The sequence below is a fragment of the Mastomys coucha genome, unplaced genomic scaffold (genome assembly GCF_008632895.1).
Source record: "Mastomys coucha isolate ucsf_1 unplaced genomic scaffold, UCSF_Mcou_1 pScaffold7, whole genome shotgun sequence".
NCBI lineage: Eukaryota > Metazoa > Chordata > Mammalia > Rodentia > Muridae > Mastomys > Mastomys coucha.
The window spans coordinates 102108308-102128063 of NW_022196913.1; the positions used below are offsets into that span (position 1 = coordinate 102108308).

Sequence of the window (19756 nt, forward strand, 5' to 3'; positions counted from 1 at the left end):
AGACAGAGACAGATCTCTATGGCTCAACCTCCCAGCCTAGCTTAACTGGCAAGTTCTAAGCCAGGTAAGAGACTCTGCCTTAAAAATCAAGGAGGACAATATCTGAAGAAGGATAACACCCAAGGTTGATCTACAGGTATGTATATACGCACACACACACACACACACACACACACACAGAGAGAGAGAGAGAGACAGAGACAGAGAGAGAGAGAAAGAGAGACAGAGAGACAGAGACACAGAGAGAGTCAGCAAGAAACAGAGAGACAGAGAGAGACAGAGAGAGACAGAGACATAGTGAGAGAGAGAGAGAGAGAGAGAGAGAGAGAGAGAGAGAGAGAGAGAGCATGCTTATTCCCCAAAGTCTATAATTAAACCTGCTAGTATACTGTCTTCACTTTGAATTTAAAAAGCTCTGTGGGTGATTCTAGTCGGCAGATAAGTCTGGCAACCAAGGTCACAGAGGCAGCAAGATTTCTAGGCACATACATGTACACATGTACACATACAACTTGGTGTTTCTAGGAGCTGTGGTTATAACAGAGTAAAGCCAGGTCCTGCTGTGGGAAGTCAATCTGAATGACACCAAGTGACAGCCATGGAGGTCAGTCTCTACCTAGGGTCAACAAGTCTCAAGGACCTTGTGGAAGGATAAAACGTCTACCTGACATTTAGCCCTAGGCCTAATCACAGGCATTTCTCATGCCCCGTGTTACTTCACACCTTTTCTAGGTCCCGCTGAACCATTCTGCCATGTTCAGGGTCATCGGAATTCTAAAATCACACGGATGAGAACGGATGGGAGTGACTCCAGAGAGAGGAGGCCCACCGAAGGCTGTTTATTAGGAGCAGAGTCTGCGCTTTGAATTTCCCTTTGTCCATGACCCAGAACAGTAAGCAGAGAACGTAAGAGAAACACAGGTAGGGAAAGCACCATTCAGTAATAACCTGCAAGTGGGAAAACAGACACAAGAACTCAAAAAAAAAAAGGACAGCACCCAAGTTGCTGTTGGAGTTTTTGTCAGCTTAGCACCAACTCCAACGTACCCGACAGGAAAGAATCTCAGCTGAGAAATTGCCTCATTCAGACTAGCCTATGCCAGAGGTTCTCAACCTGTGCAACAAGACCTCTCCGGGGGTCTAATGAGATTTTCACAGGGGTTGCACATTTATCAGATATTTACATTACAATTCATAACAGTAGCAAAATTATAGTTATGAAGGAGCAACAAAAATAATTTTATGGTTGGGGTTCAGCACAACCTAAGGAACTGTATTAAAGGGTCACAGCATTGAGCATTGAGAACCACTGGCCTATGTCTATGAAGTATTCCCTTACTTGTTAGTCAATGTAGGAAGGCCCAGTCCACAAAGAGCCATATCATCCATGGGCAGGCAGGCCTGGGCTGGGCTACTGTATTAAGAAAACGTACGTGAGGCAACCCAGAGAAAGAAAGCCAGTAAGCAAGATTCTTTCGTGGTCTCTTCTTCTGTCAGTTCCTACCTGTTCCTGCCTTGGCTTCCTTGCTTACAGATTGTAACCAGGAAGCCAGCCAAACCAGCCTTTTCATCCCCCAACTTGCTGTTGGTTCATCACAAGAGAAATCAAGCTAGGACATTTACAAAGCCTCATTTGTCAGGTAGTCACCACCTACCATTTGGGTCTCCACTTTTGTTTCATTTCTCTTGACATAAATGTGATTCCTGGGGTAGAAGAGAGGTAAGGGGGCCTCTATGTTCAGGACATGCATGCTCTGCACAGAGCACTGCATGCTGGACTCCTGCACCAGTACAAAATGATTTCAACACACCAGCTTCCTGCACTGGGGGATGTAGTCTCTGCAGTGTCTGGAGAAAACCAGAAACCCCAGCTTGTTTGCCGTTGCTTTGGCAGTTTAATTTAGGACTCCCTCTAGCTTTATGTAAACTCTTTGCCAACATGAAAAGACATTCTGCATTGTTGAAGGCACAGTTAACTCAGGCCCAAGGGAAGGACGCATTGTATAGATTACATAATGGTTACTCTATTGCTTAAGAAAACAAATGGCAGCCTCAGGCAGAGAAGTTAAAAGAAGAGAAAACCTATTTTTGTAAAATCGTCTGAGGCTGCATCTTCTGAATCACTGTGAGTCCACAATGGCTCTGCTTTTCTTGGGGGCTCACTCAATTATCTGCTACTTCCCCAGAATCTGGGAAATGATGTTTCCTCCCATCCACAGTTGCCTAAACAAAAAAGGCAGGGAGGATTCTCCTAATAAAAGATGGAAATGAAAAGTGATAACTGTGCCCAAGGCCCTGCTTACTGTGAAGAATCATTAGAAACCCCTTTTTAGGGTCTCTATTAAGATTCTATTTTCTCTACAAACTATCCCAAAGGGAAATAGAGTAGAATCCACAATCCAGACACATGCCTGGCTCCCTAGTACTAAGGCTAGCAGTAGCCTAAGCTCCCTACGATGGTTTCCTCATCTGTAAAATGGAAATAACTGCCAACTGGAAAGAGATATGATTCGAGTCACTGTGAAAATGTGCAAAATGCTAAGCTTTCAGACAACAAAGCAAACCACCAATGTGGACTCATCAGGAGAACTTGCCATGAGAAGAGGCAGCATCACCCTGGCTCATCTTTTGTTTCCATCTTCTCACAGAAACCACTTGGAGACTGTCACTGCCTCTTGGTCACATCTCTTCCACACATCCCCTACCAGGAGCCACACATACTTGTCCTCAGTTCCAAAGGTGGGTCCTGAGCAGTCTAAGACAATGCTGTTCCCTCTGCTCTACCACTGTGATTGGTCTGAGAAGTGGATGCAGGTCCTGAGAGGACCCACCCAGAAAGAAGAGTGGAGATTCTGTTCAAGGGCTCTGCAGAGAGGTGGCGCCTCTTTCTCCTAAGCTGCTTTACAGGACAGGAACCTGAGAATGAAGCCAGGAGACAGATGTGCAGAGTCCAAAGCATCGCCAAGAAAGCAAGCAGAGCCCTGATCAAAATGTGCCTGGAGCCCATTTCACTTCCTGCTCCTGTCAATCACTTCACTGCCATTACCCTGTTTGAACTGGAAGTTCTGTCAGTTGCAACTCAGCACACCCCACCTGATGATCCATCCTGAATGACTCACTAAAAGGATGGGCAGAAATGTAAGCGCATTTCCTATGATTTAACTCAGATTCAGGTTCTCTCAGAGGGGGACACTAACAGGTCTTGGTCACCCTGGAAACTGGGCTTAACAGCTTTTCTGTACAGAGGAAACAAGTATATTTTTTCCAGTAAATGAAGGGAATGAAAGAATCAAACCACCTGGAGTTTCAGAAGCATTTAAGGCCCCAGGCTCTAGCTGGGTAGGGCCTCGGTGTAGAGAAGCACACAGGCCTAGGATCAAGCTATAAGCCAAGGCCCCAGCTCCCTGTTCTGCACAGTGGAGTAATTATACTGGTGTCCCTGGGATTGAAGAAGCCGTGTCAAGGAACAGGAGATGCTGTACCCACAATGTGATTGATTTCCCTCCCTTTCTGCAGTTGACCTTGTTGCTGACCATGGCTCTGCTCTGAGATTCGGAAACCAGGGTCATCGTATGTGCCTAATGGTGGGCTTCACAGCTCCAAGAAAGTGGGAAGAGAGAAGGCATGCCTTAAGCTTCCCATCCCACCACCATACACACCCAGTTCTGTTAGGAGCAGCAACCCACACGAGTGTGTGTACACATTAAACAAGGTCTCCCCGGTTGCCAGATGTACTGCTGGCCTACAGATCAGGGGTCCCAGGTTAGTTCGTGAGGCTGTCAACATGACAGCCTCACATGTTCCTAGAGGGTTGACTAACAAGCAGAAAGGATGTGAAACTCAGGTAAACCGAAACTCTAGGGAAATGAAAGGGCTTCCCTCATTCACTGCCCCATACCCCCTAAGCACCAGTGAAATCATTCCTGAGTATTTGACTGAGTACCTGAATGAGTGGGCAATACAGAAGGCAATGAGATCAAGATTCTAGGATTAGATCCTGAAGAAACCCTGGTGGACTGGTGCAGCTTGCCAGTAGAACAGCAGCCAAGCCAAAGACCTAGAAATCAAAAAGGGTCTGTGACCCTGGCAGAAGACAGAATTCTGAATTCCCCCAGTGTCCATGCCTCTGCAATTCTCTGAGACAGAGTCTCTTTCCATGGCAAAAACAAATTATCAGGAGAAATAAGACCTGGGTATGGTCTGTACACCTGGGGTCCTAGCACTCAAGAGGCTATGGTAGGAGGACTTGGGAGAGTCCAAAGGCTACACAACCAAACAATCTCAAAATAAACAAGCATATAAACACCTCAATTTCCAAAGGCAATGTAGCTTAGGAAAAAGACTGGAAGGCATAAAGGCATATCCAGATATTAATTACAATTAGTCCTAGATAGTAAAGCTAATAAGATTTCCAGTGTGTGTGTGTGTGTGTGTGTGTGTGTGTGTATGTGTGTGTGTGTATACATGTGTGTCCCAGGGATTGAACTTAGGTCATCAGGCTTGGCAGCAAGCACATTTAACCACTAAGCCACCCAGCTGGGCAGCAAAAAATTGGTTTTTCTAATAAAAATTAAAGTGAGGTGAGAATAAAGCATCTATCCAGCACCTAAGACACAGAGTAGGGACACAACTGTTGCTCCTGCCCTGTCAATGCCCTTCATACACCTAGAAACAGCCTGTATCTCATGTCTGTACCTCTCTCTCATGTCCCTTGTTAAATATTTCAGTTAATTTGGTGGCTAGACTTCAAAGCAGTATCCCTCTTCTTTACAAAGCTCCATCTGTTAAACCCACGGCAAGTACCGTACAGCCAGCCCTCGCTCCTGCTCTCCTCTGCTCATTCCTCAGCTCATTCACTCATCCAGTAAACACTAACTAAAAACCTGTCTCCTTGTACTTCCTCTGCTCTTGCGTACCCATCATTCAAAAACAGTTCCCACATTGCCTCTGGGAAGGAGCTCCTAGCTTTATTCTCTGTCCCTGTACCTCAGGAGGCATTCAGAGACCAGCCTATCTTCTCCAGTGGGTGGGTGATTGTCCTAGACTGGCAAATCAAATTTCAGAGTACACTTAGCAACAGGGACTGTTTTAGGCATATGCATGTTAGTCAGAGGGACAGTAAGATCAATTCGGCGACTTCCAGCTGGATTATTAGGAAAGTGACCTTTCTAAACCTGTTAGAACCTCTAACTGCTATCCATATCCCAATATGGTTGGGAAAGGGTCTCATCCAGAGATGAAAAACTGTGTCCAGACTTGGCAAGACTTTAGACTTCAGATTCTAAATGCCTTAAGTTCTATCTTTAAACTTTTCAAGTAAAGAAACAATCAAATCCCCTTTCCACAGAAGGCAGCTCAAGCTGGAGTTGTTTGGAGATGGGAAGAATCCCAAGGAGAGGTCTGAGTTCCCGTGAGCACAGGAAGCAGGCGGACCCACATCACTTTTCTAGGCTCACCGTCTGACATGGAGCATCAGGAAAGGGTCTCCCAGGACAACAGTCTTTAAACCCACTCTCCATCTCCACTTAAGCAATGAAGACAGAACGGTTGTCTGAGGGACAATCAGATACCATCCCTGATGCACACCCATCTTCCGGTAAACTGAAACCCTGCATCCCAGCTTGCCGAGTAGGCAACGATCTGCCAAGAGCTGAACGGAACTCTGAGCCCCCGGAACTGAGAACTGCATAGCCAAATGAACCATCACTGGGAACCTGTGACAGAGGATGTGATAACTCTCAGTAGCATCTCCACTGTAAGCTCAAGTTGCCATGCCCATCTCCTGACTCTGTAAGCGGGCTGCCATCCCCGGCTCCTCACCTATTTGGGTTACTGTTCACCAAACCACAGACAGTGTCATAAAGGCCTTTTAAGATGTATAACCCACTTAGGGAACTTATTTCCAAACCGTAACCAGGAAGCACCAAGAGGAGAAACCTCTGGTTCTATAAACCAGCTCATGAGTTCGACGTGTGGCCAGCCGCAGCAACAGCAGCAACAATGAAAGCTCCTCTGGGAACATCTATTTTGCTAAGAAAGGCCATAAATGTTCTTTGTCAGTGAACAGAAGCCAGTGTCTTTGGGGCCTTTGATGATCCATCCTGGACAGGAGGTGGGTGGATCAAATAAGTCTAAAAAAGGATGACACCATGGGATAAATTCTCACCTCTGTTGCTTACTAAACACATCAGGGATTCATGTGTTCCAGAAACAGAGTTCTGACTTTCCAGAGCAAATAGACTTCAAGTTGAGACAATTAATAATGACAGGATTCCTCCAAGTAACCCAGGGGGTGGAGGGGCCAGGGATTAGTGGCAGGTGGCAGGGAAGCTTGAGATACCTTATGAACCCCCTGGATGGCTAAGCAGTGCCTGTTTATAAAACCCCTCTAAATAATGCCACCAAACTCCATCTACTGCATGCCAGGACTTGACACAATTCTCAGTCTCTCTCCCTCCCCTCCCCCCCCCCACGTCTTGAAAATGGGATTCACAGATATTTATCACCTATTTACAGATCCCTTGAGAATCCAGGCAGAGTTAGGCACTGAGGAGACCTACAGTGGCATATGTACTGGCTAGACCAAATGTCACAGAGAAGTGTCTAGCACTTAGTCCTGGATTCCATTAGAGACTTGCTAACTCCCTGTAAAATTTGGAAGGGCTCTCATGTTCAAGGCTCCCTAAGCAGTTTTGTCTTGTCCTATGTAGAGCCCAGGCTGGTCTCCAATCTGCCTACCTCTCCAAGTGTTTGGATTATCAGCATGTACCTCCATGCCTAGTCCCAAGTAGTCTTTTAGGTACAACTGATTCTTCATCAAACAGCAATATGTGAGTAAACATGGTGGTATAAGGACTTGTCTAACAGAGGAGGATAACTGGTGCTGGACTGTTCTGGGATACACAACAAGTTATACACAACAGGATATAAAACAAGACCGTCTATAAATAATAATAATTTTTAAAACTTCAAAAACCTATAAAAGGATATGGAGTCAGGTGTCACCTGTCCACAGCAGACAGCTCTTGCATGTCCTTTTGATGGCCTACACTGAAACGAGACTGTGAGACCTTATTCCTGACGACAACACACACCTTGGTGGCAAGACAGAGAGAAATCAAGCTGGAACTGAGAGCAGGTCCCCTGCCTACTCTCTAGCCTGTGATGATAGAAGGTGCTAGACAGGCTGCTGGTAAAGAAATGTTGCTGCTACAAATGACAGCATTAACCTGCCAGGCAAGATGTCTCTATACCTGCAATGGTGGCACCACTGTCATGGGGCACCCAGCTGTTCTATGACTAGATTTGAGACCCACTCCACAAGATGGAGCTCATATCTGATACTGTAAATCCCACCAAAAACCTATGGCTGGGGAGGTCATAAACCCTGGGAGGAGGAGAACTTCACACTAGTGTTTAGCTACATGCACACGGTGTCAGACTGAGAGGACTATGCCATGCTTCTGCCCGAATTCACAAAAGGCTGCTTTCCTGTTATGTTTTTAAGGACAGGGGAAGAAAGAAGGGCAGAGCTCTGCTGCTGTCCCATTGTCTCTTCTTGCCCCTATGAATCACCCGTGACACTACTACTTCCTGGAAATTCCGCTCCTAGGTGCACAACCCAGAATCGGGGCTTAAAATAGCATGACCATGTGAGCCAATGACATGCTCAAGCTGGCTCGTGTTCTTTCAAGAGTCCTGACCATGTTCACAGTTTCTCAACTCCAAGTTTAGAGACATTGTATTGCTTGCCTCAAGCTGGTCATTACACCATAGAAAGCAGCAAACACAGAGCTAGTGAATGGCTCACTGGTAGAGAACACTGGCTATTCTTTCAGAGGACCGGGGTTCCATTTGCCAGCACCCACATAGTTGGCTAAAAACCATCTGTAACCCCAGCACCAGAGGATCTGACACCCTCTTCTGGCCCCCATGGGTGCTACATGATGTACAGACAGACATGCAGGCAAAACCCCCATACACAGAAGTAAAATTCAACAATAAAAAGAAATCTTAAAAAGAAATCACCAAATGTTACAAATCAGCCTTTTCCCCCTTTCCCTAGGGAGACTGCCGTAAACATTTATCAGCACATCAATATATACTGCAGTGCAAACCGCGGCTCCGCCACCCTTCCCTGTAACATTTATCAGCACATCAATATATACTGCAGTGCAAACCGCGGCTCCGCCACCCTTCCCTGTAACATTTATCAGCACATCAATATATACTGCAGTGAAAACCACGGCTCCGCCACCCTTCCCTGTAACATTTATCAGCACATCAATATATACTGCAGTGCAAACCACGGCTCCGCCACCCTTCCCTCCACGCTTTTCCCATGATGCTCACCTGCTCACAAATTCTTAGATCCCTAAGATTACAGGAAATCTCAAAAGACATTTAATTCTTATGTTTCCTAGCGTGGTTTCTCCTTTAATCCCACTATGCGGCGAAAAGTACTACCTTCTATGTCTCTTTACTACTCTTTCATATTTAGACCCCTTTACCACTTGGTGATTATTCTTAAATCGTGCTAGGGTCAAATCCCAGCTCTGTCCATACCAGTACAAGTGTAGAACCATGAAATAACAGAATTTTACTGAATTAGGGTTTTTTTTTTTCATCTATAAAATAGAGATGGCAACTGTTCTCAATGCAAAGTTCAACGGGTTGTGGGGAAGCCAGCTCCAGCGGACACATCTACAGCCTTGGCTCAGGCAACATTGCAGAAGAGGGAGTGAGGAGGTGTAACACTTGAAAGTCAGAGTACCAGAAAGTCTATTATGTGACTCTAGAAAGGGCTGCTGAATAAGACCCGAACAACAATATCAACAGACATGTTAACATGGAAGGGGGAAAATCTCATAGTGAACCAACCCCTAGACAGAGAACTACAGGGCACTAAGAGAGACAACTAGCCCCTCACAGGTTTAAGCCCCCACCTGGTTATCTAATACAAGTAGTCAGCCCTGAAGCCATATGCATAGGAAAAATAAAAATGGACTTAGCGGGTTGTATCTATGTATTGGTCTATATGTTTGTAACAATCACAAACAAAAAGAAGCTATCAAGTTGAGACGAGAGAGGATATCAGGAGGGCTGAAGGGAAGAAATGATGTCATATTTTAATTAGAAATGTAAAACAAACAAATAAAAATACAGATGGCCATAATGATGCCCCCTCACAATTTGATCTGACAATTACGTGAGTTGAGCCAAGAACTCAGAACAGTGTCTGGTACACATTTAATGAGGGTTAATATTGTACGATAGTTCACCTGTTCTCTGTAGATAGTCATTCCTTCAGTTAGATTTTAAATAAAATGACTCTCGTTTCATTTCGTTTTGGCTGGTTTACAGATCTTTTTCCCCCTTGCTTTACTTTTTGATGTCCACTAGTCCTCAATCATTAAATATACTATTTCTTGGTTTTATTGAATGGTTAAATTTACCAGCATCTTGGGATGGCTTGTCCTGAGTTGTCTATAGTGTCTAACTGTGACTTCTGCAGAGGTACTCTTTTCCTTTTTTATGCGAATCCTGTCGGGAATGCACTAATGAAATATCCTGTAGGACTGAGTTTGTGTTTGGTATGTGTTAAACCAAGTTTCACATTAACTTTTCAGGTTGAAGGACATCATGTTATAAGTAATAAAAATAGAGATTCGACGTGTGCGTGTGTATGTGTGTGTGTGTGTGTGTGTGTGTGTGTAGCACAGTACCAAGTTGTTATTTCTTGTGAGTAACACTCATTCAACTCATGGTAAACTTCCAGATAGTGAAGTTTTCTAGCCCCACTGTCATAAAGAAATAAACATTTCCTTTAAGGCTCCTGGATACTCAATTCTACCTTATCTCATTTCTAGACTCACTGCAGAATTAAAAACCCACTCACTGGAATCTTTGGCTACAAAAGTCACAGCTTTTGCTCACATATAACCACTGGCTTACATGTCTCTCTGAAATTCTGGTTGATTCTAGAATGTGTTTTTACAGACTCCCCAAGACCCAATGCTCTTATTTCCATCAACTCCACATTTGTACTGGGAAGTATTTGTGCAAATCAGCTCGGTATATCATCTCAGCAAAAACTTCCAGGTCACTGAACCCAATATAATCACTCATTCATGCTTCAGTCCTACCGGCATTAAAACTCTCGCTTACAGCCTGTCCACAGAGCTTAGTAAATAATGGCACTTTCCACACGAGCCTTGTGATCCGAGCTCAGTCCCTAGAACCCACATAGAGAACAGAGAAAACATTCTCCAAGCGTTGTTCGCATGATACTGTCCCCTCCTCACTCAGTAATAAATGTAAGATTTCCATAAAATGCATCGCACTCCAGGTTTAGCATCTAACATCAGAATGTAATATAAAAACTGAAAACTCCAAAGTGGTTTGAAAATCCCATATGGCCTCACACTGAAGACAGGCTGACTATCATTTATGACATACAACATCGTCTTTCTTTTAGCACTGGACTGAATGTCTTAAGCTAAGCACCATATGGAAGAGAAGGTTTGCATGTAGGGGGCATGCTGTGTGATAATTATAATCTATAAATATAAGAGACACTTGATGGCATGGGATGCTCAAAATTTAAAAGGCACTGAGAACAAAGACTAACAGAAAGAATAGAGCAGATCCAGGCCTCCTAACCATACTCACTCCAAGACAGAGGCCTGCCGGGTGAAATGACATGACCGCCTATGCTATTAAAGGTGTTTTGGCCTTCAGTTTGTTTTGTTGAACTATGCCTGCATCTGTATAAGCTGAAAACACAGGCATGATGAATCATCATCTGACAATTCTAGGGAGCGTCCTAGCACTGTGAGAATACTGAGTCTCCTGTTTTGGGGCAGTCAACTTGGGTATGATATTAAATATTTATCCAGCTATAAAGAATAAGGTTTGTGTTTAACTGCACACATAACTCCATTAAAAAAAAAAAAATTAAAGCATGCCAGAGCAGAGGCTGCCATAGATCACTGCACTGAGGCCTCCATACAATGCTGAAGCCTCACTACAAAGGTGGCCAGCCACGTGGAATATGGTGAGAAAACCAAGAGACACAGGAAAAAAAGACAGGAAATGTCCATGCCCTGCCAGCCAGGGGGCACTTGAGCTCAAGGAGAATGGTTGTCCCGGCAGATGCCCTCAGAGGGTGACAAAAATTATGTTGGTTCACAGCACCGGCTTGCAAGCCAGGTATGAATACTGACTCTGCCTTCAATCACAGAATGACTGGGGCAAGGTCCTTCCTTCCCATGAACTTGAGCTTTGTAGGGCTACTGTGAGAGCTGACTTGGGGAATACTGTGACGGCTGTCTACACACAGCCTACGTCTCTGAAATCTTTGCTGCTTCCGTTACCTATGACAGGAAGCGTAGAAGATACTCACCTCCAAAATTAGTTATTTAAATTACTAATCTGACTCAACAGCCTACAGATTCTCAACGTTCATAGGCCGAAGGAGATGACGCATTATGTGCTGTCATTTCCATAGGGTGGGGACACTTCTACTGAAGTGAAAGCCACATCTGGGCCACTGCCGCCCACTCTGTTGTTTCTTCAGAGTGAGAATGAAGCAGTGCAGGGTTTGGAGCCAGGTGGCTAGGGTCCCAGGCCAGCTCTGTTACTTACCAATGCAGTAGCCTTGAAAGGATTACTCAGATTCCAGGCCCCGGTGTCTTCTCCTGTAAAAAGAGCGACAGCAGTGATTAAGCGAGCTGCAGCAGCATGCTGAAAGCCACGAGGGAATCCCAGCCTTCACTGTTACCTCTTCAACTTCAGATTCTAGTGACATGGTCTGAGGAGAAGACTGGTAAGTAGCATTTACACAGACCATGCCAAAGCGTCCCATCTTTTCACATAGTACCACGGGACTGTCCTCTGCAAAGACTATGCTCAAGAACTATGCAAGTGCCGGGCATAGTGGCACACACCTTTGATACCAATACTTGGGAGACAGAGGCAAGAGGATTTCTTGTGAGTTCAGAGCCAACCTGGTCTCCATCGTAAGTTCCAAGAAAGCCACAATTTGGTTTTGTGCCCTGTCTCCAAAAAATTAAACAGGAAGAAAATAAACAAACAAACTTATGCAATCAAGTTATAAAAACAAACATCACACAGATTTCTTATGTTTGGACTGGAGAGACAGTTCAATGGTTAAGAGTGCTTACTGATCTTACAGAGGACTAGGGTTCGATTCCCATCACTCACACTAAGCAATTTACAACAGTCACCCCAGTTCTATGGAATCTGACACCCTCTTTGTGTCTCAACAGGTACCTGCACATATGTGATACACAGAATATGTTACATAGATATGTGAGACCCTGTCTTAGAAAAAAAAAGTAAGGCCAGGCAGTGGTGGCGCGCGCTTTTAATCCCAGTACTTGGGAGGCAAAGGCAGGTAGATTTCTGAGTTCGAGGCCAGCCTGGTCTACAGAGTGAGTTCCAGGACAGCCAGGCTATACAGAGAAACCCTGTCTCGAAAACTGTCCCCCACAAAAAACGTAAATGAAATAAGACTTTTAAAATGTCATGTTTTAAGTTAAAGTTTACAATGTTGTGTTGGGCTCCATTCAAAACGACCCATGCAGCATGCAGCCGATGGGTTGCAGGTTAGACACACAGCAGCAATGTTTCTCAAATATATCTCTCACATAGTGCTGAAAATAACACTAGCCATCATGAAAGGAGGTGGGGGAGGAGGGAGATGGGGAAGGAAAGAGGGGGATAGGAGAGATGGGGATGGGGGAGGAAGAGCGGACTCTGAGAAGGAATCTGCTGACAGTTGCACAGAAAAGGCAAAGCCCCAAACATCTGTAACTAAGGACCATTCAGGCTGGATGCCATAGTCTCAGAAGTAGAGGCTGGGGTGGAGCCATGCTGTCCTCTGAGATTCCAAGTTCTAAGATAGAGGGTCCTGGAACTCTGGGTGGCTACAGAAGCCCTGGTCTCAGGGGTTGGGGTGGGGGGAAAGTGTTCAGTTCAACTTGACTCTGAGCTGGTCTCAGTCATTCTGTCCCTGAGCCATTTCCTGTTTGGGGTTTCTGTTCTGCACAGAGAAGAAAGCAAACACGCACAGTGCCCTCAGAGTTCTTCTCTCTTGGAAACAAATCTCTCAGATCAGAAGCTTATGCATCAGAGAGTTTTCAGAAAACCAGGGTTCAACAACAGCCCCTTAACCGGGGACCAGCACTCAGCTTGAAATGGAGGCAGAGGTGCTTCTAGACACGCACTGCTGACAGAGTGGAACACACTGAGTGCCCTTGTCCAGGATCAAATCTTCAGCTGCCTGGGAGTTTTCACTGAGCTTTTCACTGAGTTCTGAAGATACCGGAAGCCACTTAACCCGCTTCATTTTATTCACAAAAGGTGTGGGGCTGGGCCTCATTGACTCAGGAGGCCTCTGCCAGCTCTGCTTCTGTTCACAGAGACAAGTGCCTTCCCCTTGTTCTTGCTATATGCTTTAACATTCTCTTTCAAACTCATCACAAATGCTAACAGAAAGAGAAGACTCAACTGAAAGGCTGTCTAAGCCATGCTCACAGCCATATCTTCAAATGTTTATGCACACATGTACATATACCATACCCCACACATACGGACACTATATATAAGTATAACCCACACCATACAGTCTACAAATATTATCTATATGCCACACTACACACATACTGCACACGTACAAGCACAATGTACACATAGCATATTACATGCCATACACATGTACAAATTCATGTACCCCCTAACATACCACATACATGAACAAATGAAACATACACCACACACCTATAAACCACATATGTACATATATGGCACATACCACACATACAATGAATACACATCACACATATTCCACTTAAACATATACAACATACCTATCACACGCAATGTGAAAGCACTCATGCACACACACATGTATATCATGTATACTCATACCATATACATGCATCATACTACATTCATGCATCACACATACAACTCATATACCATATATATACACATATGTATATATATATATATATATATATCACATAGTAAATACACACTATGAATACACCACATATGCACACATATTGCTCACCCATGTCATAGGTCATACATACATATATACCATAAGCAAATTGTATATACATATATATACACACTACACACATAGACACACAACTGCTACTTCTCCCATCCCTATTGTTGTGATTCTTTGACAAGAATTTTTAGAACAGAACATGGGGACAAGTCCTTTCCTTGGGAAACTTTTTAAGGCCTTGTACAAAATCCTAGAAATGAGAAAAGGCAATGGGAACTCTCACGAAAGCCTTGGCTTGCTTTTTTAAAAAATCACTAAGGAAGCTGACCACTGTATAACCTAGATGCAAACGCTGGACACAGTGCCCATGGCAGCAGGAAGGTGGTATCTGAAGACAGGTGACTATCTCTCACTCCCAAGTTTCTTGCAAAGAGAAACGGCGCTATACCACAGACTCACCACAGTTTCCAGGGCCACTTAACTTGAGCCAAGTCTCCTGCCCTCTTTGAGATCCAGCAGCCTTTGCTACAGTGGAGACAAGAAGGCAGAAGTGTGGCTTCAGAGGCCACACACTGAGCCTTCCAGCCACCCAGGGCTCTGACATCAAGAACTAGTGCAGTTAAAATGGCCAGAGGGTACAAGGACAGGCTAGGCAGGCAAGGGTATTCTATCAGCTCAGCCAGATAAAAGTAGCGAGGGCTCAAGCAGAGCTTCCACAAGGGGATTCTATCCACAATGACAGCTACAAGACACGTCCCAGCTGTCCAGAGGCAGAAGAGATCCAAGCAGAGCAAACAGCCCATGTAAGTCAGACTTGTCACTAGGCCAAGCACAGGAGGGATGAGACTAGATGTTAGGGGGCCGCTTACCAGTGAAGCCCACCTAGCTCACAGCTGGAACAGTCAGCCCTGGATCTCACTGGCCATCCAGCTCGGCTTACTTGGTAAGCTACAGACAGGCCTAAGCCAGTGAAAGACTCTATCTCAGATAAACGGGGAGGGGGGGGGTCAAGATGGCTGAAGAGGATGCTTGCTGCCAAACACGGTGATTTGAGTTTGATCTCCAGGACTCACATGGTCATGAGAGAGAGAGGACTGACTCCCGCAGGTTGTCTTCTGACCTCCACACTCGTGTCTCCACACATGTGTCACAGCATGTGCATGCTCCCAATAAATAAATAATAAATATTTTTAAAAATCAAAGCGTGGGTACAGGGATAAAGGCATTTGCCACCCAGGCCTGAAGAATGCACATAAGGTAGGAGACCTGACTCAACAGAGTTGTCCTAAGATTTCCACACTTGCACCGAGGTACATGCTGGTTCTGTCTGTCTATCTGTCTGTCTCCCTATCTCTGTCTCTCTCATAAGAAAGAGAGCCAATGAGAAGGTTCAGTGTGTTAAAAATGCTTGCCACCAAGCCTGACAACCTGAGTTCCATGGTGGAGGGAGGGAACCGACACCTACAAATTATTCTCTGATCTCTACACACGTGCAACTCCAGCACGCGCAGACACAGCCTCTTAGTAGGCAAGTCACCTACAGGATGTCTCTGATCAACACAGCAGAGGAAGGTCGGACTATAAATTAACTAGGGAAATTCTGTAGCTGAGACATTTCAGGGAACGTTTTGCCAGCCTGCTTCATTCCATAATTATCCTGACACTCCCCACACCCCACTCAATGAGAAACAGACAAAGGGAAAAAAAAAACAAAATGAAACAGGTGTCGGGTGTATTCCACACAGCACCACAAACTCAGCTGCTGAACTTCACAGCAGTTGCTTAATGCTGAGAAGTTTAGCGTAGTGTTTTCTTCTGTGAGTGAAACAACTTCGCTAGCTGGTCCAGGGTTTTGACATGCTGAGGCTGGGTGCCAACCCTGCACAGGTAAATAGGATCCCAGAGGAGGAAGCACCAACACCAGATGGCCCTGCAGCTCCCCAGGTGATCCCCACAAGCAGCTGGGCCTGAGAAACACCAGGCAGGCTAACTCATTAGCCCAGGAAAGCCCCTGGGAAATCTTATCTGCAAGTGAAGAACTCTTTGTAATTAAATAAAATAGCAGATGTAAAAGGACCCAGCAGTGCCTCTTACCCAGAAGACAATAAATGTTAATTAAACAGGCAAATATAATTCAAATAATTACTCCTTCCCCTCAGAGAATTCATCTTGGAACTTTACTGGCTTGTTTATCACTTGAGTTTTTTTGGTGACCATGATTCATTGTATTCCTGATAATAAAATTATAAACTTACACCCATAATCTTGTTCTGTTCCAAGAGCCCTGTAAAAGAGTCCCTGCAAACCTTGGTCACTTCTTTCAGCTGGTAAGACTTCCCCAAGGACAGGGCTAATAAATAGTAACTACGCAATAAACATCCCCTGCTTAGAACGAAGTCTGCAGATTTATTTTCACTTGGAATTCACCATCGTTTTTCTAAATGAGGCTGAAACACACTCCACAGGATTAAGAGGATGCAGTAATAAAGTAGGAAGAACACACAATAAAAGAGCCTTTTAGGAGGCTAACACAAAAAGAGCAACTCATAAAAATCAGTTATGCTCGAAATTTGGGGAGAAGAAGAAGTTATGCTCAAAGCCATAGATGTACAGGCATCCATCCATTCAAGGGGTGTGCACTTAACACAGAGCTGTTCTCCGAGTTACCTGGAAACAACATCACAATTAACTACACACTGTCTCTCATTCAAACCTCTCCTTGTACCCTCTGGGAGCCTGAATGGCTTTTAGCCTTCAGGTTTGAGACGTCTAGAAAAATCTGTCTTGAAAACAAAACAAAACAACAAACAAACAAACAAAAGACAAGCAATTTCTGAGTCTGAAGGAGGTTTCACCATGAACATGTCTGGAAGCCCTGCTGGGCTAAATTACTCCCACTCTATGTGCCAAGCAGAGGGGACCTTTCCCACAGGTCCTCTGAGCTCTACATCCATCCCTTCCCTGTGCTTCCTCTCCCCCAAAATCGTCACTCCGTGTCTTAAATTAACAAGACGCAAAAACCCCGCCCAAACATTAGGGGTCAGATAAATGATGTCATGATCTCTTGGTAAGAATGGAATGGCGGACAGTCACTTCCTAGGATGAGGTAAGGTCTTGGCTACAAGGGTCTCCTGCCCAGAGAAGTATACACATTGGTTACAGCACCACACAGTGACTGCACCTTAAATGAGAACACCTGTAGATTAGGATCGCAGCCCGAACACTTGTCCTCAAAGACAGTGAAGAGAACAGTTGGAGACAGTGGTAACTTTGAAAGGTTGTCTCAGTCCTTGTCAAACACTTCACCCCTAATCTCATTGCCATTTTCTATTAGCCCTTAGTAGTCATCCTGACACTTTTAATTAAATCAAAAGCACCCTCGGGGCGGACATCTTGTACGAGTAGTCACAGAAGTACTAATCTTAATTTTGGATATTATCAGCATGTTATATAGCTAGACTGTAGATTATCTGAATATCAGACTTCTAAACTCATGATTCATTCTCTATTCTGGCCATCTAAGCACGAAATTGCTAGTATGGGCTGCCTGGGAAGAAGCTCACACAAGGGATTCAAATTTGTCTTGGCTACTTTGAAGTTTTGGATAGAAAAGCTGCAATCAGAGGCTGGGGAGGTGGCTGAGTCAGAAAAGGACTTGCCATGGAAGCATGAGGGTCTGAATTAGATCTCCACACACACATAAAGCTGAGCATAGCGATGTGCACCTCCAGCTGGGGTGGAGGGGAGAGAGGAGGACCTTGGAGGAATGCAGGCCAGTCAGTCAGTCTAGCTCCAAGTTCAATGAAAGACACTGTCTCAAAAAATAATATGGAGAGCAAAATTTCTATTCTTGTGCATATATGCCCACATATGAACACATATACACACAAACAAACAAAACATACACACACATCTGAGGTCTCCTCACATTTGATATCCTCTGACTCTGTAATCTTTTCCACTGAAGACATTTAGACAAGAGACTCATTTGTAAGGCTAAAGAAAAAAAAAAGCCCCAGCATGCATCTCTCAGATGGTGCCAGGACACTAGACAGACCTTGGTTCAAAGACGAAACACAGCAACAGGGTTCCTAAATGGTGTTTTCCCCTTTCTTCCAAGCACTTAGAGAATGCAAGTTTGCATTCATACTTTTCCCTGAGTCAAGCATGGTGGTCCAGGGCCTCCTCTCAAGAAGGAGATAGAGACAGAGGCGGGCAGAACTCTGTGAGTCCAAGGCCAACTTGGTCTACATAAGTAAGATTCAGGCCAGTTAGGACTACAGAGTCAGTCCTTGTCACAAAACAAAATAAAATAAATACATTTCCCATAGTTTCAAGATCTATTAAACAGGCATATACAATTGTTTCTAACGAGGTTTCAGCACAGTAACTAATCTGCCTTTAACCCTAGAAGACCAGTGGTCCTAATAGGGGGAAAGCAACTAAACAGGAGTTACTTAACACATTGGCAAATGTTAAAAATAAGTATTGGAAGCCTTAACTCAACCATCCGTTTAGCCTAATACTGTTAACAGTGACTGTACTTCCATGAGGTTTTGTTTTGTTTGTGGTACTGGGAATTGACCCCAGGGTCCATGCATGCTATCCAAGAGCTCAACCAACAAGCTACATTCCTCAGATCTTATTAAAAAATTCCAATTCAACCTTCTTTTCACTTATTGAACATAATATGGAAGTGCAGAGGATGCAGATAAGGATGGAATTATATTAGTACATGCTGAATAGACACATAGAATCCCAGAACCATCACAGTCACATGCGGTGGGGACAAAAGCAGATACCCCTACCCAATGAACAAAAAGCAATGGTGTTTCTGAATTAGTGGAGAATCGCCTATCAAATATCAAATATCTTCTCAGTATAAAAGCCTTTAAAGATAAATCACTGCTAACCTGAAATACTCCTTTGGGGACCTGGTCTATGGATGAGGGGCTCTGAGGGCTAGGTCCAGGTGACATGTTTCCTGGTTCAGCAGCTCTCATTTCCAAGCCCTTCTACCTGGTGAACTCCCAGGTCTGGGGTCCCCATGCCCTCTAGACAGGTGTGCTCATGCACTGCACTAAGCCTAGAGGAGGTAGTGAGCACATCCCTTCTTGTGCCCTAGAGCTCCTAGGACAGTAAACAGTGGCATCAATATGCAAACTGTGTGTAGTGAGCCAATAGACCAAGTTGTTACAGACTTGGCAATGCAAGTCCCAATCAGGCGGACAGGTCACTTCCACAGTGGATAGCTCCTGGATCCCGCAGCCTGCTCAGGCCTTTCAGCATCTCTAAACACACTCCCATTCCCAGACCTGGCTCTGATCTGGCACACGGCTCCTGGGGTCAGGAGTACCCAGCAGAACTTTATACTATGATGAAGACTGTCTTCAGCTGACCTGGCTGTGTGGTTACGAGCACTGGAATACTGCCCAGTCAAAGAACAGAAATTTAAATTCTATCCCAGGATACTCATGGTGTGTGCTCATGAACCTCCAATCAGTGCACATGTCGAGGAGCTCCGGAGTCAGGCACACCTGGGACCGGGATTATGTAGATCCTGACAGCACTTGATGTCTCGAACAAACTTGTTTCTTCATCTGTCATTCTTTTAAGTGCACTGAATAATATTCAGAGGTCCATAGGAGAATTTCTAAAAATAGGACTTCTCAACATGTAGCCGGACAAGATTCATGAAAAATGAAAAAAGAAAAA

The 19756-nt window shown here is 44.6% G+C and overlaps 1 protein-coding gene across 5 annotated transcripts in view; it reads right to left on the bottom strand.

The window, feature by feature from the left end:
• Window positions 1-19756, bottom strand: part of Fam49b (family with sequence similarity 49 member B) — a 131845-nt gene that overhangs the window by 79951 nt on the left and 32138 nt on the right. For all 5 annotated transcript variants that reach the window (XM_031358953.1, XM_031358958.1, XM_031358956.1 and 2 more), the window contains exon 2: window positions 11647-11699. The gene's annotated coding sequence lies outside the window, so the exon portion shown is untranslated. The remainder of the gene's footprint in view (window positions 1-11646; window positions 11700-19756) is intronic.